Raw genomic sequence first — 21,190 nt, 5'->3', positions numbered from 1 at the left:
GACTTGTGGTCTGAATACCTACGAGCTGAATTGCATAAACACCATTAATGTTTTTTATAGATAATTTTTGTAAAAATGGAGTGAAAAAATTACTTGTTGATGTATGTTTATAACATTTGACACCAGTTTATGGGTTCCGCATTGCTTTTCATAAAGTCCAAGATAAAGATTTATTTTAAAAATGCATATATATGTATATATACATACATATATGCACAGTAAAACCTTGGATTGTGACTAACTTGTTCTTCATGTGTTCTGCAAGATGAGCAAATATTTCTAATAAATTTCAACTTGATGTATGTGATGCTGAACATCACATGATCACAAGGGAGCCAATGGTTCTTGAAATTTGCTTCGATATACAAGTATTTTGGATTACAAGTATGTTTCCAGAATGAATTATGCTCACAAACTAAGGTTCTACTGTATATATAATATATACATATATTATATATACACACACAAATCTGTAAATTAACATGAGGATAAAGGTCTATTTATCAGTTATTTTACCACTATTCATTTTATGTTACTCTTGTCCCCAACCAGTATCTCTACTGGATGGGATTTTTTACCTAGTAAAAATCAAAGTTAATCAAACTTTCATTTATTAAATTTTATTTTATGTGTCCTTCATTTATTAAATTACTTTTCTCTGTTTTTTACTGTTTGTTCCCTCACTAGATCTCTATCTTCTCTTCAAGGAGATAATATTTTCTTCTCACCCAAGAGACAGTATGAGTGAATTAAATGGTACAACCTGGGTAAAATAACAAGCAAACATTAGGAACTCAATAAATTCTATATATTTTGTTTTGGTACTGCACCAGGCCAAGATACCAAATTTCCCAGAAAAGGCATCTGAATCCCAAATCTATTTTTCTCCAGAGTTTTAAAACAACTCAATTACTTTATTAGAAAAATAAGATCCAAGGTTGTTGTTATTGTTGTTGTTATTATTGTTGTTGTTATTGCTGTTGTTGTTATTGTTATTATATTTTATACTCACTGGGCAAATGAGTGTAATGAACTTTATCTACAGCAACTGCAAACACGTTAGCGCCTCAGGGAAGTATCATATTTGAAGGTATTTTTTTTTCCCAGTGAGAAGTCTCTTTTTTTCCTTATAGTTCCTGGGAAGAAGACATTTAAATGAGAGAAATGTTAAGCTAAGTAAATATAATTCAACAAATCTGCAAAAGGAAGGCAAATAAATAGCACCTGACTGTTTCGGCATTCTCCTGCCCCTCCTTTGGTGTTCTTATGTTACGGAACCTGGTCTGGATCACCCAGTGGAAGAACCAAGAGGCACTCAGAAATCTTGGAAGGCAGGAGGTTTATTTTACACCAATGGGCTCAGAAGAGATCACTCTCCAGAGGTCTGAGTTCCAAGCTTAAGAAGAGGGAAAATTTATAGTCTGTTACTTCCTTATTCCGCATTAGGAGTAATTTCCTGCGTGGGCAAGCTGGGTGGGAAGAAAAACCTGGAAGGGGAGTGTTCTGGCAGGGACTGGAATTCTCCTTTCAGTCCTGATAAGTTGGCCATCTTATCACAGATTTTTCCCTATCACTTAGACCTTTCTTTGCTGTTTTTCCTCTCTTCTCTTGGACCATGAACCTGCTTCTAACTGTCATTATGAGGATCAGGCTGGGAGGCATTAAGATTCACTGAAAACAGGAATAAAATACATGAATAGGCCAGGAGGAGAGCAGAGCTGATCTCTCTGAAAATACATAGTTACTAGGTAAGCGAAGGCTTCAAATAGAAGGAAAAAAAATAGTTTAGACCCCAGGCTGGAAATGTTATCTTCTTTAAATCCAATTTATTATGTTTTGTGCCTAAGTGCTCTGGGAAAGAAAGGCAAAGAAAACTCATGAGTGTGCATTGTAGCAGAAAAGTGAAATACAGGAATTTTGTGCATGCTTAGTTTGAAACACCTGCAGTACACTGACATGGAAATGTCAAATTCAGAGCTGAGTTTACAGTTCTGGAACTTATACAGAGGCTCTGGAGTTATCGATTCTGTAGACACTAGTATATAGACGATATCTAAGACTATTCCCTTAGGCTTACAATCAAACAATCCCACGTTCATTCTCCATAATAGTTTGCTGTATATGTGGTTTCAGAAGATGATAAAGTTCTTAACAAAACTTCTGAGGAACCCAGACCACCAACACTGCTTACTAACTCTAGACTAATCATATAGCAATTATCCCTAAATATACATTAAGTTAATTTGCTTTGACACTTTTAAGTTGTGTGACCTTATCTCATTCAACTTCTATGGGCTTCAAGTTTTATTTTCTGTAAAATGGGGGTCTGAACTAGACACTGTTTCCAGTTACTGTCAAGTCTAAAGCTCTGATTTTATGTATTGTTGAATTGTACTGTAGAACTCTTGTTGACTGTTTATTAAATGCTTGTAGATGGATCTTCAAAAGCCCATGATTAAGTGAGATATTCTAGTTGTCATTCTGGATGAGCCAAGAAAGGCTTGAATTATGCCCTAAAAATAATTCTATTGTCCAAAAGTCTGTGTGGTCAGGAAACATATTTGGTTCAAGTGGTTGGTTTTCTTATTGAAAAATAGCACTAAATGTTTCATCCTGTTTTATCTATATGACACAAATTCTTTGAGGCGACTTTTATGAATGTGTGACTTTTCACCTGTTATGTCTCACAGAATAGAATACAATTGAAAAATACTTCTTTTGGTAGCAAACATTTGAAAGGGTTGCACTCAAAGGGTTTTTTTGAGGGGGAAAAAAGGTGATTTTTCCAAATAGAAGGTAGTGATGAAGATTGGCATTTATTTTCCATTTTGTATTGCACAGATTTCAAAAGACCCTCTTTTTTCTTTCATTTCTTCCTCAAAGGGTATTTACTACCCGTGGGGTCTTACCAAGTAGCTTAGGTTTGATGAACCTCTGTTTTGTCATATCAAATACTGCCAAGAACTAATACAAAAGTACAAATTATACGGTATTACATGAAATTGAATATATATGTGTATGAATACGCTTATATTAGTCAATATAATTTTACCAAACACAGTGCAACATTTTAGCAAGCCTTTAATATATATATATTTATATATATAAATGCATAATTGGGGGAGGGGCAGAGAGAAGAACAGGCAGAAACGCAAGCAGGCTCTGCACCATCAACACAGAGCCCAACGCGGGGCTCGAACTCATGACCTGGGCTGAGATCAAGCTGAGATTGAGCGGAACGCTTAACCAAGTGCTCTACCCAGGCTCCCCTGAATGAGACTTTTTTAAAGTTGAACTAACATTTCCCAAGAATCAAAGTTATGGCAGACATAAAGGTAAGAATTCCTCAAAGCAGTATCTCACGTTACTTTCTTAATTCTCCTATATGGTAAGTAATGTCCTCATATTAGATTATTGAGTTTTAGAGTCTTTCCAAAGTCTTACTGTGGTTTTTTTAATGTTTAGATTTGCTAGATAAAATGCAGGACATCCATTTAAATCTGTATCAGATAAACAACAATTTTTTCTTTTATTGTAAGTAAGTGCCAAATGTTACATGGGACCTACTCCTATTGAAAAAATATACTTTTTGTTTATCTGAAAGTCAAATTTAATTGTATGCCTGTGTTTGCATTTGCCAAGTCAGGCAATCCTATTTACAATTATACCCAGAACTTTTCACTAGAATTCCCCTGTATTTCGATTATTGGCTATATAATTGAGGAAAATAGAAATAGATATTTAGTATAGACATGGCAAAGTGCACATAAATTAGAAACAGAAGGCGGAGCTATAAGCCTCTTTCGCTACTAGCTGGCTGGATAGCCTTAGGAAATAGCAAGGCACTTTAATACCTAATTTGTTTACTATACATGGGAATTGTCTGGGCAATTGACCAAAAACAAACTACCTAAAACTGAGTTACTTAAAAAATAATTTATCAGTATTTTTATATCTCATGATTCTACTGATATGAGTAGGGCTCAGGTGGGAGATTCTTCTACACATGGTACCAGCAGAACAAATTTAGTGGTTGTCAGCTGGCAGCTGGACCAGTCCAGAGCACGGAAAACAACTTCTCTCTAGCACCTATTGTGTCGGCGTTTATAGCTAGAAGGCTGGACTCCTCATCAATGTGGTATCTCTCCAGTGTTGCAATCAGCCTTCTCACTTGGTGCTTAGAACTCAGAGAGCAATGTAGAAACAGTAGGTTTGTTATGACTAAGCCCAGAAATATCTGAGCATCACTTCTGCTGCACCCTATGATTCAAAATATTCCCGTGCTGGCCCAGAGTAAAGAGATGAAGAACTAGACAAGGTAAGTAAGTGATGAGGGAGCATAAGGCAGGCTGAGGGCAAAGTACAAGCTAGAACAGCCCCCCACCCCGGGTGGGAGATGTGTGATATTCCTCAGGCACTCCTGGCTGCCCCAGGACAAAGGAAAGGAAAGAAAACAAATAGTACTGATAGAGGTCACCATCATACAGGATGTGGGTCTCCTTCAGCTTGCAAATACCTTAGTAAATTACAAGGAAAAGACAATCTTATCAATAGCCTAATCTCCTTTAACTTATGCAGTTTCCTAGAGCCCCAACATGACCCTTTCATCCCGATATGGGGAACAAAGGCAAGAAGGAAATAGCAGGTAAAATTCAATTTCCTTATAACCTGCAGCCCATTGGCAGATACTCGAGGCAGGTAGTGTAAAAGTTTCTCCAGGAACTCCCTCCTGTCTTAATGTTAATACTTTGCCAGAGGGAAAAACAAGTTTAGCTTGACAATAGCAAGGCCTCAGGTATCTTACGAGTCCTCTTTAGCACATCAAAGTCCCTCCAGAAGCCTCACTTTTGACTTACCTCCCCAACTCCTTAGTATAAAACTAGCCTTTCTTCACAACCCCAGTGAAGCTCTTTCTGCCCACTAGTTCTGTCCCCATGCTTTAATAAAATCACTTTTTTGCACCAAAGACATCTTCAAAAATTCTTTCTTGACTATCAGCTCCAGACCATCCCAACATCACCCCAAACCCTCATCATAAGGAAAGTGCAAAAATTCAAAGATTAAAGACTGGATGAGGAAAATTTAATGATAATCTGTGAAACAGTACTTACAAATTATAAATAAAAGTTCATTTCAATTGTTCTTTTATATTTTTCATGTTCAACATGTGTATTTATCATCTTCCCTGTTTATATCTCAGTGACTGATACAGTGTGTGCTCAGTGATTTTATATGTACGTATATATTCTTTAAGTAACAAGAGGAAAACAAAATTAGAAATACTGTTACATGCTCAACATAACTTTAAATCTTCTAGAAGGGAATTCATAAGACAGGTAAGACTCCATGAAGAAAGCTGTACAAGGTATGTAAAATGCTCTGGGAGTTCACAAAAGGGAGTGGATATATCCATTGGCAGAGAATCAAGAATTCTTAGGGTGTCCTGGCTTTGGGGGTCTCTAAAGTGAGGGAACCTCCCTTATCTCTGTTTATTAAATGGGTTTCCTCTGATTTGTTGCAAGAAAATATTTAGTTTTCAAAAGAATACCTTCGGTAGTTTTAAAAAAAACCAAAACAATACAAAAAAATGGAGGGAGTGGTTAAGTCTAAGTGAAAAATTAGGAAAAGTTCCTGAAAGCTTATTATGTTGGAACTGGGTCAGCCTCCACCAGAGGGAATGGTGTCACCAAACCAGAGTGTGTAAAGGGACTGAGGAGTGACATCGGCAATGAGGGTTGTGTGCCATACACTGGGCACGCTGTGTGTGGAAGCAGAGCAGGAAATTAACCAGAAATGAGGATGGGGAACTTAAGAATATGGCTTTACATGCCACAGAGGTGCTATGCTTGTGTTAGCCTAAAGAAGGTACAGGTTGCCTCTTTGCTAAGAAAGAAAGAAAGAAAGAAAGAAAGAAAGAAAGAAAGAAAGAAATGAAGAAAGAAAGAAAGAAAGAAAGAAAGAAAGAAAGAAAGAAAGAAAGACAACAACAACAAAAAAAACCACTGCAGGTACATAATTATTGGCGTGTTGTAGAAGAGATGCTGCTTATAGTGTGAGGGCTACAATGAAAAAAGGTCTCTTTCTCGCAGGCAATGCATTAAGAGGACTTAAACCCAAAAGAAAAAAATAATACATAAGGAAGCCAACATGGTATGGGCAAAAAAAGGATGGGGCAGGATGGTTAACATCCTGGCTTTTCTACAAATGCAAATAAATCACTAAGATCACTGATCAAATGTGAGGTGCCAGTGGGTCATGAGGTCAGGTTGCTGAGTACTACCTGCAAGAGAAGGGTGGGAATTAGAGGGTGGGAAGTCCTCTGGGTAACACTGTGAAAAACTCATGGGGCACTAGGGTCGCTCAGTTGGTCCAACTCTTGATTTCAGCTCAGGTCATGATCTCACTTTGTGGGATCACGCCCTGTGTGGGGCTCTGTTCTAAGCAGCACAGATCCTGCTTGGGATTCTCCCTCTCCCTCTCTCTCTCTCTCTCTCTCTCTGCCCCTCTCCAGCTTGTGCTTTCTCTCTCTCTCTCTCTCAAAATAAATAAACTTAAAAAAAAAGACTGAAAAACCCAAGAAAGGGTAAAATGTTCAAGAGATATAGTTTCTTCGTCTATTAAAGAGAAAAGGAAATTGTTGTATTTAACCTAAAAGGTCTTCCCTCTATGACCAAATTGATTCAAATGCCAGGCACTGTTACAGGGAGGCATTGTCAAGGGCCTTGCCCTAATGGAACTCAAAGTCATGTGGGGAGAAATGAAAAGTTAGTAAGGACATAAATCGATGTATAGACAAATAGGGTAATTTTACATATCAGTAATGGCTAAAATTAGAGGTGGTGATGGGCACCTGTGTAATTCAGTTGGTTGACGTCCAACTCTTGATTTCAGCTCAGGTCACGATCTCACAGTTCTTGAATTCAAGCCCCGCGTCGGGCTCTGCGCTGACAGTGCAGACCCTGCTTGGGATTCTCTCTCTCACTCTCTTTCTGTCCCTGTCTCTGTCTCTCTCCCTCAGAATAGATAAATAAACTTAAAAAAAAAAGTGGTGGGACAGGAAATGGTGGCCGTAGGCAGTGGTAAAGGCAGGTCACCCTGATAGAGATATTAGCATTCTCTCCCTGAAGAGGGAGCATTAGAACTGAGAGCTTAAATGATGAAATGGAATATGGAAGAAAACTTTCTGGCAAGGGCTGCCACATGCAGAGGAATCAGGAAGTGCAAAGATTCCAAGAGAGAGGAGCCTTGCATATTTCAGAAACAGAAAGAAAGTGTCTGGGACATGCAGGTAAGCCACAGGGTAGGGGGGGAAGTAACTTAGTGGTGAAGGCTGAGAGGGCTGGAGGCAGGGATTTTCAACATTCCTCGTGGTCTGAAGAGGTGAATTCTGTATAAAAACCCATATCACCAGTTTGCTAGGGCATCAGGCTTTACAATATTCCCCAGAGCAAACAAATATAATGTCTACAGTTGGTAACTCAAAGGATATATCTCCCAGAGCTCGAAATGGCTATCAATGGCTTTCTTGACTCTTGAGCATTTTTTTTAAATCTTCTCCACTTCCTGCTTACATTCATATGTGTACACAGGTGCAGAAGTTAAAGAAAAAATTCATTTAGTCACTAAAATGCAAACCTCCCCACTGCTGACATTGGCTATCTGCCATCCAACCCCTGACTGGATCTAGGTTAAGGTTAATAGAGCCACAGTGTGCTCAAAGAAAAAAAATACACTCCACTCATGCAGAGTCTGGAATGCAGAACACAACCATTCCCCTCAAAGCCTGGTTTGGAGTGCTTTCTGTCAGAGGTTTTATTTCTCTGGCTTACACCACAGGACAGATAATCATTTGATGATGCCAGCAGACCAGCAGAATCTTGTTGCAGCCTTGACGTCAACACTGACCAATATCACCAAGGTAGGACGAAGAGAAAAGATCAAAAACAGCCTTATCCAAATGCAAAGATCACTTGGGACTATGAACTGCTGGTTACCAGCAGGGAGGAAAGAGGATGATTGATATGGGTGACGGGGATTAAGGAGGACACTTGCGATAAGCAGTGGGGGGGGTAGGAAGTATTGAATCACCAAATCCTACACCTGAAACTAATATAATATGTATGTTAACTAACTGGAATTTAAATAAAATCTTATAACAATAATAAAAGAAAGTAAAAAAAAAAGTCACGAGTCAACACAGTGAACATTGACAATCACCAAAATTTCCTTCACTATAACTATTTCACCGTGTCTAGCCTTTCTTATCAGCCATGGCCACGGTGTATTAATTTCTGGATTCCCCTGCCCGTATCCTTCTGGGATCCCACCGTCTCTTCTAGTGACCTGCCCTGGGCAGACACTCAACAATTTTATGACTTTAAGGCACAGAGGGAGCACAATACACAGTAACAAAGAAAACACTGAAGCACCAAGTATAATTGCTTATATTAATAAAACCCTTGTTGGACCTAAATTTCCTCTTAACATTATACATCTGAAACATATAATTTGCCTACGTAGCAGCTTTTCAGATATGTAATTTGTTCCCAGTTTTCCCTAATAAATACTGATTAAGGAAGGCACTTGTTGGGATGAGCACTGGGTGTTATGTGTAGGTGAGGAATCACTAAATTCACACCTGAAACCATTACTGCACTATTATTACACATTATTACATTATTAACTACTTGCATTTAAATAAAATTTTTTAAAAAGTGCATCTGTATCGCTGTAACACCATCCATCCATCCAAGTTTTGGTGTGAGCAGAAAACTGTTCCAAATTAATTGTCTTAATTTTAAATGTAAACAATAAAAAAATAGGGTGCAAACCTTTTTGGTGAAGGGCCAGAGAGTAAATTTTTTAGGTTTTGTTGTCTATATTATCTCAGATCCAACAGTTCAATTCTGCCCTTGTACCACAAGAATTGCCACAGAAAACACCTGATTGATGGTGTGGCTGTCTTTCCATAAACATTTATTTGAAAATAAAAAGGCAGCAGATCAGAATTGGCTTGTAGGGGGCCAAACATAAGTTTCCTGACCCCTGGTTTAAAGCAATTACAAGTAGCCAAATCTTGGATTATTGCTTAAGCATCTCAATGGTTTAATTAATGAAAGAAAGTAATATGTTTGAAATTCCTTGATATATATATTGTCAAATTGCTTTCAAGATCTGTAATATTAAAAAAATCAATGTGTACATATGGCTCTCTTCTTACTTTCATTAGTACATCAGTATGTATATAAATATATATAGACATACACATATATAAGTATTCCTAAGTTTTGTTTAAAAAAAACTTTTTGTACAAGTTCTCTCACCTGTCACATTTTTTTCTAAAAATAATATCCCATTTTATAATGTTTATTACTATTATTGCTATTCTTACTTTTTACAAATTTGCTATAAGATACTCTGGTTCATGTTATTGAATTAAAAAAAAAATGTGGGCACCTAGTGGCTCAGTTGGTTGAGCGTCCAACCAGCTCAGTTCACGATCTCATGGTTGGTGAGTTCAAGCCCCACATTGGTCTCTTGCTGTCAGTACAAAGCCCACTTGATCCTCTGTCCCCACACTCTCTGCCCCTCCCCTGTTTGCACTATCTCTTGCTCTCAAAAATAAATAAACATTTTAAAAATGCAAACTTCTATTTATTTTGTGTGGCCTATTGTTCTTGCTAGAACATTCAATGCTATTGAACAGAAATGACAAGTGGTCTTGTTTCTGATTTTAGGAAAAATATTTCATTCTCTCACCAGTAAGTATGAAGTTAGCTGTGTGTGTGTGTGTGTGTGTGTGTGTGTGTGTGTGTGTGCTTGTGGGTGTGTTGTTTTGTTTGGTTGCTTTATCTATGACATTTATCAAATTGGGGATTTTTTTTAATGCTTACTTCTTTTGGGGAGACAAGGAGAATGGGGGGGGGGGAGGGAGAGAGGGATATAGAGGATTCGAAGCTAGCTTTGCACTGACAGCATCCAGCTCAATGTGGGGCTGAAACTCAGGAACCCTGAGACAATGACCTGAGCAGAAGTTGGATGCTTAACCTGCTGAGCACCTACCCAGGTGCTCTGAGGACATTTTCTTTTATTCCTAGTTTATTGAGTGTTCTTTTTTATAAGTTTACTTATTTATTTTGAGAGACAGAAAGAGAGAGACAGAGAGAGCAGAGGAGAGGCAAAGAAAGAGGGAGAGCAAGAGAATCCCAAGCAGGCTGTGCACTGTTAGTGCACAGCCCGACTTGACTTGGGGCTTGAAGTCACTAACCATGACTTGAACCCAAATCAAGAATCAGACACTTAACCAATTAAGTCACCTAGGTACCTCTTGAGGTTTTTTGTTTTGTTTTGTTTTTGGTTTTTTTTTTTTTATCCAGGAATAAATAAATCCCAGTTGATTATGGTGTATAACCCTTCTAATATGCTGCTGCAATTGGTTTGCTAGCATTTTGTTGAGAATGTGGACTTCTATCTTCATATGGAGTATTGGTCTATAGTTTTCATTTCCTGTATTAAATCTTTATGTCTTTGGTTGGGTGTCAGGGTAATGCTGACCTTATAGAATGAATTTGGAAGTGCTCCTTCCTCTTCAATATTTTGGGACAGTTTCAGAAGAAGTGGTGTTAATTCTTCTTTAAATGTTTGGTAGAATTCACCAGCAAAATCAAGTTCAGGTTCTGAACTTCTCTTTATTTAGAGGTTTATGATTGTATATGGATTCCATGTTCTCACTAGTATAGGCTGATTTAGGCTTTCTATTTCTTCTTGAGTCAGTTTTGGTAGATGGTGTGTTTATAGGAATTTGCTCATTTTATCTAAGATATCCATTTTGCCAGCATACAGTTGTTTATGGTATTCTCTTATCTTTTTTATTTCTGTAAAATTTTAGTAATATACCTACTCTCTGGTTTTAGTAATTTGAGTTCACTTTCCTTCCCTTAACTTTTGAAGCCAGAGATTTGTCAATTTTGTCAATCTTCTGAAAAAAAAAAAAACAAAACAATTTTGTGTTCTGTTGAATTTCTCTCTTATTTTATTATTCTCTATTTATTTGCTTTTAAATCTTTAGTATTCTCTCCTTTTTTGCTAGCTTTTGATTTTGTTTGCTCTTCTTCCTTTTGTTGCTTAAATTGTAAAGTAGGTTACTGATTTCGGATATTTCTTTTTAAATGTATGCCTTTACATCTCTTTCTTTGCACTACTTTGGCTATATCTCATAAGTTTTGGTATATTGTGTTTTCATCTTTCTTTCTGTCAAGGTATTCTCTAATTTCTCTTGTGATTTATTCTTTGACTCATTGATGTATGTTGTTTAATTTTCACATATTTGTGAATTTCCTAGTATTCCTATTATTGATTTCTAGTCTCATTCAATTGTGATAAGAAAGGATACTATACAGGATTTCAATTTTTTATAGTAATACTCTTGTTGGAAGGACTTTTATATATATGTCTGGTAGATCCAGTTGGTCTATAATGTTGTTCAAGGGTTCTATTTTCTTACGGACCTGCTCTCCGATTATTCTTTCCAGTATTAAAAGTGGGATATTCAATCTTTCATCTATTATTGTAAAACTATCTATTCTGTCTTCAATTCTATCTGTTGCTTCATACATACATCATGTCTACTCTATTAAAGACTATTTTTATCTTTTTTTAAAGAAATGTTTGAGAGGAAAGGAATTACTTCTATATTTTTTCTATTTGTTTTCTGTATGTCTTATAATGTTTTAATCCCTCATTTCATGTTGTTGTTTTTAAGATTTTACTTTTAAGTAATTTCTACACCCAACATGGGGCTCAAACTTACATCCCCAACGATCAAGAGTCACATACTCTGTTGACTGAGACTGAAAGGTGCCCCCCCCTTGTCCCAAATTTCTTAATCAATGTTTTCTTTTGTGTTCAGTTGATTTTTCTAGTGGTACATTTTGATTCATTTCTCATTTCCTTTTCTGTATATTCCATTTAGTTTGTGTGTATTTATGTGTGTGGGTGTGTGATTACCAGGAGGGTTACACATAACATCCTAAAGATACAGCAATCTAATATGAATTGATACAAAATTAGAATCAATCATATACAAACATTTGACTCCTATATTGTTCCTTCCCCTTTATGTTAGTCACAATACAAATGACAACTTTATGCATTGTGTGCCTAATAACATAAACTTATACTTATTTTTTAATTTCTCTTTTAAAGTCCATAGAATATTTTTTAAAAAGGAGCTACAAAGTAAAATTACAAAAGTACTGGCTTTTTATTTGCTCATGTGTTTACTTTTATTAGAAATCTTTATAACTTCATATGGCTTCGAGTTATCAGCTAGTGCCCTTTTTCTTACCTGAAGGACTCTGATTTTCAGTGTTTCTTAAGCCAGGTGAGTGGTTATGGACTCTCTCAGATGTTGCTTATCTAGAAATGTCTTCATTTCACCCTTATTTTATTTATTTATTTTATTTTATTTTATTTTATTTTATTTCATTTTGTTATTTTATTTTCTCCCTCATTTTTTAAAGGAGTTTTTTGCTGGCTAAAATATTTTAAGTTGCCTTTCCTCTTCTTTCAACACTTTAAATATGTCATCCCACTGCCTTCTAGCAGCACCTGGGTAGCTCAGTTGGTTAAGTGTCAGACTTCAGCTCAGGTCATGATCTCACAGTTCCTGGATCCAAGCCCTGCATCAGGCTCTGTGCTGACAGCTCAGAACCTGAAGGCTGCTTTGGATTCTGTGTCTCCCTTTCTCTTGCTGCCCATCACCCACTCATGCTCTCTCTCTCTCTCTCTTCTCAAAAAATGAATAAACATTTAAAAAATTTAAATATGTCATCTCACTGCCTTCTGGACTCTAAGCTTTCTGATAAGAAATTAGCTGATAATCTCATTAAAAATCCCCTGTATGTGGTAAGTCACTTCTCTTTTATTGTTCTTAAGCTTTCCTCTCTCTCTTTACCCTTAACATGGTTATACTGTGTTTCATTGTGAGTTTCTTTGGGTTTATCCTGATTATAATTCATTGAACTTCATCAAATTAGGGAGTTTCTGATCATAATTTCTTATAATAGTGTCTCTGTTTCATTTTCTCTCTCTTATCATTTGGGGAGCTCCATAATGTATATTGGTCTGCTTGACAATGTTTCACGGGTCCATCATGCTGTACTCACTTTATTTCATTCTTTTTTCTTCTGGTCCTTAAACTCAATAATTTTAGTTGTCTTATCTTCAGTTCATTCACTGCATCTTCCTTCTGCTTAAATCTGCTGTTTACCTGCTCTAGTAAATTTTTTATTTAATTTATTGGGCTTTTCAGCCCCAGAATGTTTAGTTTTTATAAAGTCTATTTCTTTATTGACATACTTTTTTTTAATTTCTATATTCTTTCCCCAATCCATTTAGTTCTTTGTCCATATTTTCCCTTACTCTTTGAGCATATTTAAAGCAGATGACTTAAAGTCAGATTAGGGGCACCTGGGTGGCTCAGTCAGTTAAGTGTCCAACTTCAGCTCAGGTCATGATCTCATGGATTGTGGGTTCAAGCCCCATGTCGAGCTCTGTGCTGGCAGCTCAGAGTCTGGAGCCTGCTTCAGATTCTGGATTCCATGTCTTCCTCGCTCTATGCCCCTCCCCCACTCATGCTCTGTCTCTGTCTCTCTAAAAAATAAATGGATATTAAAAAAATTTTTTAAGTCATATTAGATAATTTAGGGTATCAACATAAAATTTCTCTACCTCGACTACCTACTATAGTTATTTAAGGAAGTGGTCTTGTTCTTAGAATATATGCAGTGAAATATTTAAGAATAAAATGAAGGTACTACTTTTCACAAATTCAAAATTTATCAGTTTTCATTTATTAAAATGTATCTTTGGAATATTGACAAAGAGGAATATTTAGGTAGGGGAACAAAATCCACATGAATACAGGTTTTAGATTTAATTTTACTAAAGTTGGAGAAAGTGTGTGACTAATGATAGGACATATTTCAAGAACTGAATATGTAAGCATTCAGACTTTTACATATATATATACACACACACACACACACACACACACACACACACACATTAGCCTGGGTAATTATCTGACAATAGCAGTATTAAAGTTAAGTACCTTATTCAGTAATCTGGATGGCTCAGTCATTTAAGCTGACTCTTGATTTCAGCTCAGCTCATGATCTCATGGTTTGTGAGTTCCAGCCCCACATCTGGCTCTGCACTGACAGTGCTGAGTTGGCTTGGGATTCTCTCTCTCTGTCTCTCTGTCTCTGCCTTTCCTCCACTCATGCATACTCTCTCTCTTAAAAATAAATAACATTTTAAAAAATCAATAAAGTTAAGTTACCAAATCAACATTCACACTCTCAGCACTTAGCAAAATATAGACAAATATTCTGGAAAATGGGTTTTAGAAACATCATCAATCTAGTTTACTTAAGGAAAAAATTCCAAATGATTGGCTATCACCAATGAAGTTAGTGAAAATGGAGGGGAAAAAATGGTGATATGGTTCTAGGTATATATTTTATTTTTGTTTTTGTTTTTTATTTTAAAGAGAGAAGAGAGTACACACGAGCAGGGGGGAAAGTGGTAGAGGGAGAGAGAGAGACAGAAAGAGAATCTTAGCCAGGCTCCAGGCTCAGCACAGAGCCAGAAGTGGGGCTCCATCTAACAACCCTGGGATCATGACGCAAGCTGAAATCAAGAGTTGGACACTCAATCGACTGAGCCGTCAGGTGCCCCTATGGATGTATCTTCATGAAAAATATTTTCTTGACATAGTAAAGCTTTCTTAATAAACAATTAATTAAAATGGAACAACAGATGAATTTAATGATTCCCCACAAATTTTTTTTTTGAATTATTATCTGTTAGTGAGTGAAAGCATAGCATTATGGTTAGGAGCATAGCTCCAATATCAGAATGTCTGTTTTTAGATTCTAACTCAACTCTTTACTAGCTACATGAGCTTGGGCAAGGTGTTTTACTCTCAAGGCCACTGATTCCCAATGTATATAACAAAAATAATAAAGATACATCCTTCCTAGAGATGTTGTGTGAGCTGTGTGAGTTAATGCAGGCAAGGATTTCATTATACAGATGCACTAAGTTCTCACTAAATATAAAGCATTTCCTCACCAAATACATGGACTAATTTGCACAGAGTTGCAATAAGTTTATTGATCATATATTGCTAGATCCACAGCTTTGTTAATTAAAAACTACCAAGTACTGGGGACCCTAGGTGGCCCAGTCAGTTAAGGATCTGACCTTGGCTCAGGTCATGATTTCACCGTTTGTGGGTTCCAGCCCCGCGTTGAGCCCTGTGCTGACAGCTCAGAGCCTGGAACCTGCTTCAGATTCTTTGTCTCCCTCCCTCTCTCTGCCCTCTCCCACTTGTGCTCTGTCTCTCTTTCAAGAATAAATAAACATTAAAAAAATAAATTATATAAACTACCAAGTACATGATACACACGTCAAATACCAACACATACGTAACATTCCACAGTGAAAAGACAAACCAAAAAGAAAAAATACATATATTTATATGTGTGTGTATAAGTGTATGTATGCATTTCTATAAACATATGAAGATAAAATTCATTTCTGTGAGAAATCCACACAAACAGATCAAAAATGTCATCTCTATAAGGGAAATAATGGCAAGTTTAATTTTTTCTTTCTAATTTAATACATATATGTATTATGTATGATATGATTTGATATATATGCTTACATATGATAAGTATGAAAGTTGTGAGTCTTTTCTCATCAGAAAAAACAATAATAATAATGACCTCACATTAGTGAAAACTTATAAACAAACACAGAGATCAAACATCACCACACAAACACCGCACCCGGAATGCTTGTCCTGGGGAGAGACAGCTGTGGAAGTGGAAAAGCTGCCAGACATTTTCCATATTTGTTTCCTCTTCTATTAGGTGAAAAAGAGTTGAAGGGATTTAAAAAGGTTAAAATGTCCTTGACCTTTGATTAGCTAGTGGACGCTCAGGGAACTCACTCTCACTGGAAAAGAATAAAGGTTAAGGGGAAGTTAATGCTGAAGGAAGTTATGTAACCCAGACCTAAGCACATTGCTCTGGTCAAGATTTGGGTATACACTTTAAGACAAAGAGAAACACATGTTCTATTTCAATGACTAGTACATATCAGCATTATTTTGTATTAATCTGAACAGGAAGAAGACAGGAAACTCCTACTATCTCTACGTTAGAGATGAGGGAAGTCAGCATCTAATTAACTTTCCCCAAAGTGCAAAGCTGGGAACAAACAAAATCAGAATTTATATGCAACTTTTTCATGTGCCAGAGTTTTTCCCTTTCTTCCTTTTTTCTTATATTTTTGGTTATTATAAAAGTTATCACTTAAAGTTTAGAATATTTCAAAAATACTTTAAAACCTATGAAGAAGAAAACTGAAATCACAAAAGTGTATTCAAATATACATGATAACATTTTATATTAACCAAATTAGAATGAAGTAATGTTATAAATGCATGTTTTTCTGTATTATTTCAATTGATATCATATATTATATTATATTATATTATACTATATATTATATTGTTACATTACATGTATGTGAATATTTTACCTTATTGTTATAAATAAAGGCTTCTTGATATTTTTTAAGTTTATTTATTTCGAGAGAGACAGAGAGAGAGAGAGAGAGAGAGAATGAGTATGGCAGAGAGAAAGAATCCTAAGCAGTCTCTGCACAGTCAGCACAGAGCCTACACAGGGCTTGATCTCACAAACCTTGAGATCATGACTTCAACCAAAATGAAGGGTCAAGAGTCTGATGTTTAACAGACTGAGCCACCCAGGCACCCTGCTTTCTTGGTATTTTTTCAATGGATTGTTTTTTTAAGAAACCTTCCATATATTCTGGATATTAATTCTTTGTCACTTATATGTGTTTGTAGTAAGTTTGCACAATCTATCTATTGTCTTTTTGAATACAATGTTTGAATTTTAATATGGTAATTTTAGCCAATTGTGGCTCTTCATTCTATGTTGTGTTAAAAATGTCATCTCATTCCCAAACTTACAAATATATTCTCCTAAAGTTTCTTTAAATATCTTTTTTTAGTTTGTTAAGGCTAGGGGTTGGGGTGGGTTTTTTGTTTTGTTTTGTTTTGTTTTTTGTACACTTAAATCTCACCATAACAACTTTCTTTTTATTAATAGAGTAATTGAATATCTTATCAACTATATACAATCAATGATCCCAAATTTATTGAAAAGGACATATTGTCCCCAACATATTTGAGATGGTTTATTTATTATATCAATGTCAATTTATTGGCTATGCTAATGCCACATTGCTTTCAGTTGATTAACTTCTAATGTGCCTTCTTCTGGTCATGCAAATTCTATGACAAGCCATCTTCAAAATTGTCATAACTATACGTGCATGTTTTTCCCTTCTGTATGATATTTAAGATCAACTTTTAAAGTTGCATAGGGCACCTGGGTGGCTCAGTCAGTTGAGCGTCCGACTTCCACTTAGGTCATGATCCCACAGCTTGCGGGTTTGAGCCCCACATCAGGCTCTGTGTTGACAGCTCAGAGTTTGGAGCCCGCTTTGAATTCTGTGTCTCCCTGTCTCTCTGCCTCTGCTCCGATCACACTCTGTCTCTCTCTCAAAACTAAATAAACATTAAAAAAATTAAAGTTGCATGAAAAACCATGTTCGGTTACTGATTGGGGTTATTACATTTAGGAATTACAAATTTGTCATTATATAAAAGTTATAGATTAATTTGAAGGGGAATTGCTTATAAAATACAAAGTCTTTTTTTAAAATATACTACACAATTCTGTCAATAGTTAGGTTTCTAGAAAATATCTATAGCAGGAATGGCTAATACCAATACCTTCAATGAGAAGGTATAATGTCAAACAAAGAAACTGACCAGGAGTAAAAGAATAGGAAGTGATAGATTGTAGGAATTGTAGTACATGTGCTATGTGTATTTGTATTAGTCGTATAATCTGTTGCTTTTTTTTTTTAAACATTCTACTGTTCAAAAAACTTTTTAAACTGATGGGCCAGCAACTTTGTGATCCCTAATTATTAGTATTTGTTTACATGTTTGTTTCCATTTCATGTAGATCTTTATTATTGCTGGTCACGAGTGGGTATTTTCTAGACTTTGATTTTGATTTAAAATAGATTTGCTTTCCACTTACATTTGCTACTGATTTCTATTAAAATACAGGGAAAAGTTGTGTTTTCTATGACAAGTGTTATCTATAGAAAAATATCTCATTATTGTATGTATGGTAAACTAATAAATTTTTTTGTAGTTTTATGATAATATACTGGGATGACAGTTTCACCTTCTTTCCTCATGTTTACATATCTGATTTTTAAATGTAATTACATTAGCATTTCCAATCCAATATTGATTGATAAGATTTAACAGGATTTAACAACATTTTGGAACTAATGTTTATAAGTGAGCTTCTTCTATGAGAGATGAGTAGATTGTGTGTGAATATGTATTATGTCTACATTCATAGATACCTATGGTAGAGTTGTCTGATTTGGAAATAAAAATTAAAATGAGTGGGCAAGGTTCCATCACACCTGGAAGAGTTTATATTATATGAAAATTATCTAGCAATAGAAATTTGATAGCCATCACTTGTAAAACCATCAAAAGTTGTCTCATTTATATGGATAGAGTGACAGCTTAGTATCTTTTATACTCATTGGAGAATACTCATTGCCATACCTGACCACCATTACTTACCCAAAGTAATAATGTCTTTTCTAAAATTACCTCTGTACTGTACAAATGTATTTATTCTTAGAAATCATCCATTTATGTAGATTTTCAAATTTTGCTAAGAAGCTGTAAGTAGTAGTTTAATACCCTACACATCTGTAGCTGTTAAACTCTCTCATACTGATTTCATTAAATTGTGTCTCCTTTCTATTTATTCTTGGTCATACTTCTCAAAAGGTATGTTTATATTGGTATGTTTAAGGTCACATTTTTCGTGAGCTTTAAAAAACATCATTACTGGAGACTTTCGGTTTTAACCCTGCTCTGGAAAGAACATGGAAGGTCCGTCTCCATCATTACAACACAAATGTGGTGAAAAACTTAAAGCGAAGGAGTTTCTTTTGACTGATCAGAAAACTGTGGTCACAGGACAAACTGCTTTCCCGACCGTTGGAGACAAATGAACCCAGAGACTCATACATGAGGTCTATTTACCTGTAGCAGAAGTTGCTAGAGCTCTCAAGTAGTAGGAAGAGTGAAACAGTAATTTTGATGAATTGCTGGAGTTTCAGTGTGGACTCATTTGAAAATGAGAAGCTCCTGGTGTGGCAGCCTTACAGACTTCTCTCACCTTCATGGGTTTTACCTCCATGAAACCTACCAGGTTCTCACAGTAAGGATCCTGGAAAGATTTCCTCATGTCTCAGGCTAAGGGAAGAAAGGAGTAACCATTTTGTAATATACCTAAAGTATTTTCCATAGCAAATGCCTACTCTCCAGGAGAAAATACTGTACCAGAACCTTATCCCAGATGGAAGAAGGGCATGTATCCCACTGTAGCCCTATATCATTAGAGAAGTCTTTGTGAAGGCTATAGCCCAGAGACACAGGCCCAGTAAAAGACTGAGATTTAATCACAAGATCAAAGAAGATTTCCCCTTGCCATACCTGACCACCATTCCAACAGAGCTCCAATGAAGTAGGAGGGATTACACCTGAGATTGCTGTAAAGCACAGATGTTATTTAAGAAGTAGTTCTTAGGGGGTGCCTGGGTTTTCGGTCAGGTAAGCATCTGACGCTCGATTTTGGCTCAGGTCATAATCTCCAGGTATGTGAGTTCAAGCTCCACATCAGGCTCTATGCTGACAGTGTGGAGCCTGCTTGAAATTCTCTCTCTGCCCCTCTACTACTTGCATGCGCTCTCTCTCCCTCTCTCAAAATAAGTAAACATTTAAAAAAAAAGAAGTAGTCCTTAGGAAAATGCAAATCAGGATTTGGATCATGTCAATACAAGGACATGATAAATTTGAAGTCTTTGGAACCTAAAGAAAACATTAAATATGGCCCAATTCTTACCCAAATAACATAAGATCTAACACACTATTTACCTTTGATACTATCCTCATAAAAGATGGCCAATATTAAACAAACAAACATGTGGGGCATGCCAGATGGAGGAATATGGGAGTGTGGAGAGAAAAAGCAAAGAGCAAAATAAGACTCAGATATGGCACAGATGTGGGAATTATCAGGCAGGAACTATAAAATAACTATGATTAATACGTTAAGAGCTCTTATGAAGAAAGTAGACAACACGCAACAGTGAATGAGTAATGTAATAAAATAGATGCAATTTACATCCAAGAAAGAATCCAAACCAAATTCTACAAATGAGAAACACTGTAACAGAAATGAAAAATGCATTCAAGAGTTTAACTAGAATGCACCCAGCCCAGAAAAGAAAATGTTAGAATATAGACCACTAGAAAATCCTCAAACCTAATAAGGCTGTAACAATTAAGACAGTGTGGTATTAACAAATGAAAAGACATATAGATGTCTTCTACTCAGTGGAACAGAGTGGAAAGCCTAGGAATGGAAGCACACCAGTAGAGTCAACTGATCTTTGATGAAGAAAAAAGACAATTCAATGGAGAAGGGACAATCTCTTCAACAAATGTAATATCTGGACATATGCAAAAAGAAAAAAAAAAGGTGAATCTAGCCACAAAACTTTCACAAAAAATTACCTAAAAATATGTCAGATCTCATTGTGAAGTGCAAAACTATGAAACTTATAAAAGGAAATGTAGGAGGAAATTCTTTTGACCTTAGAGTTGGTGGTAGCTTTTAGACACAACATCAAAACATGATTCATGAAAATAAAATTGGGGTTGGGCTTTATTAAAATTAAAACTGCTGCTGCTATATCAACAATAGCCAAATTATGGAAAGAGCCCAAATGTCCAGCGAGTGATGAATGGATAAAGAAGATGCGGTATAGAGAGATAGTTGAACAGTACTCCACGATCAAAAAGAATGAACTCTAGGGGCACCTTGGTGGCTCAGTCAGTTAAGCATCTGAATTCGGTTCAGGTCATGATCTCATGGCTCTTGGGTTTGAGCCCTGCATCAGGCTCTGTGCTGAC

This window comes from Panthera onca, chromosome C1 (genome assembly GCF_046562875.1).
Source record: "Panthera onca isolate mPanOnc1 chromosome C1, mPanOnc1 haplotype 2, whole genome shotgun sequence".
Taxonomy (NCBI): Eukaryota; Metazoa; Chordata; class Mammalia; order Carnivora; family Felidae; genus Panthera; species Panthera onca.
The sequence above is the reverse complement of the archived record's forward strand: the minus strand, read 5'-3'. Positions refer to the sequence as shown.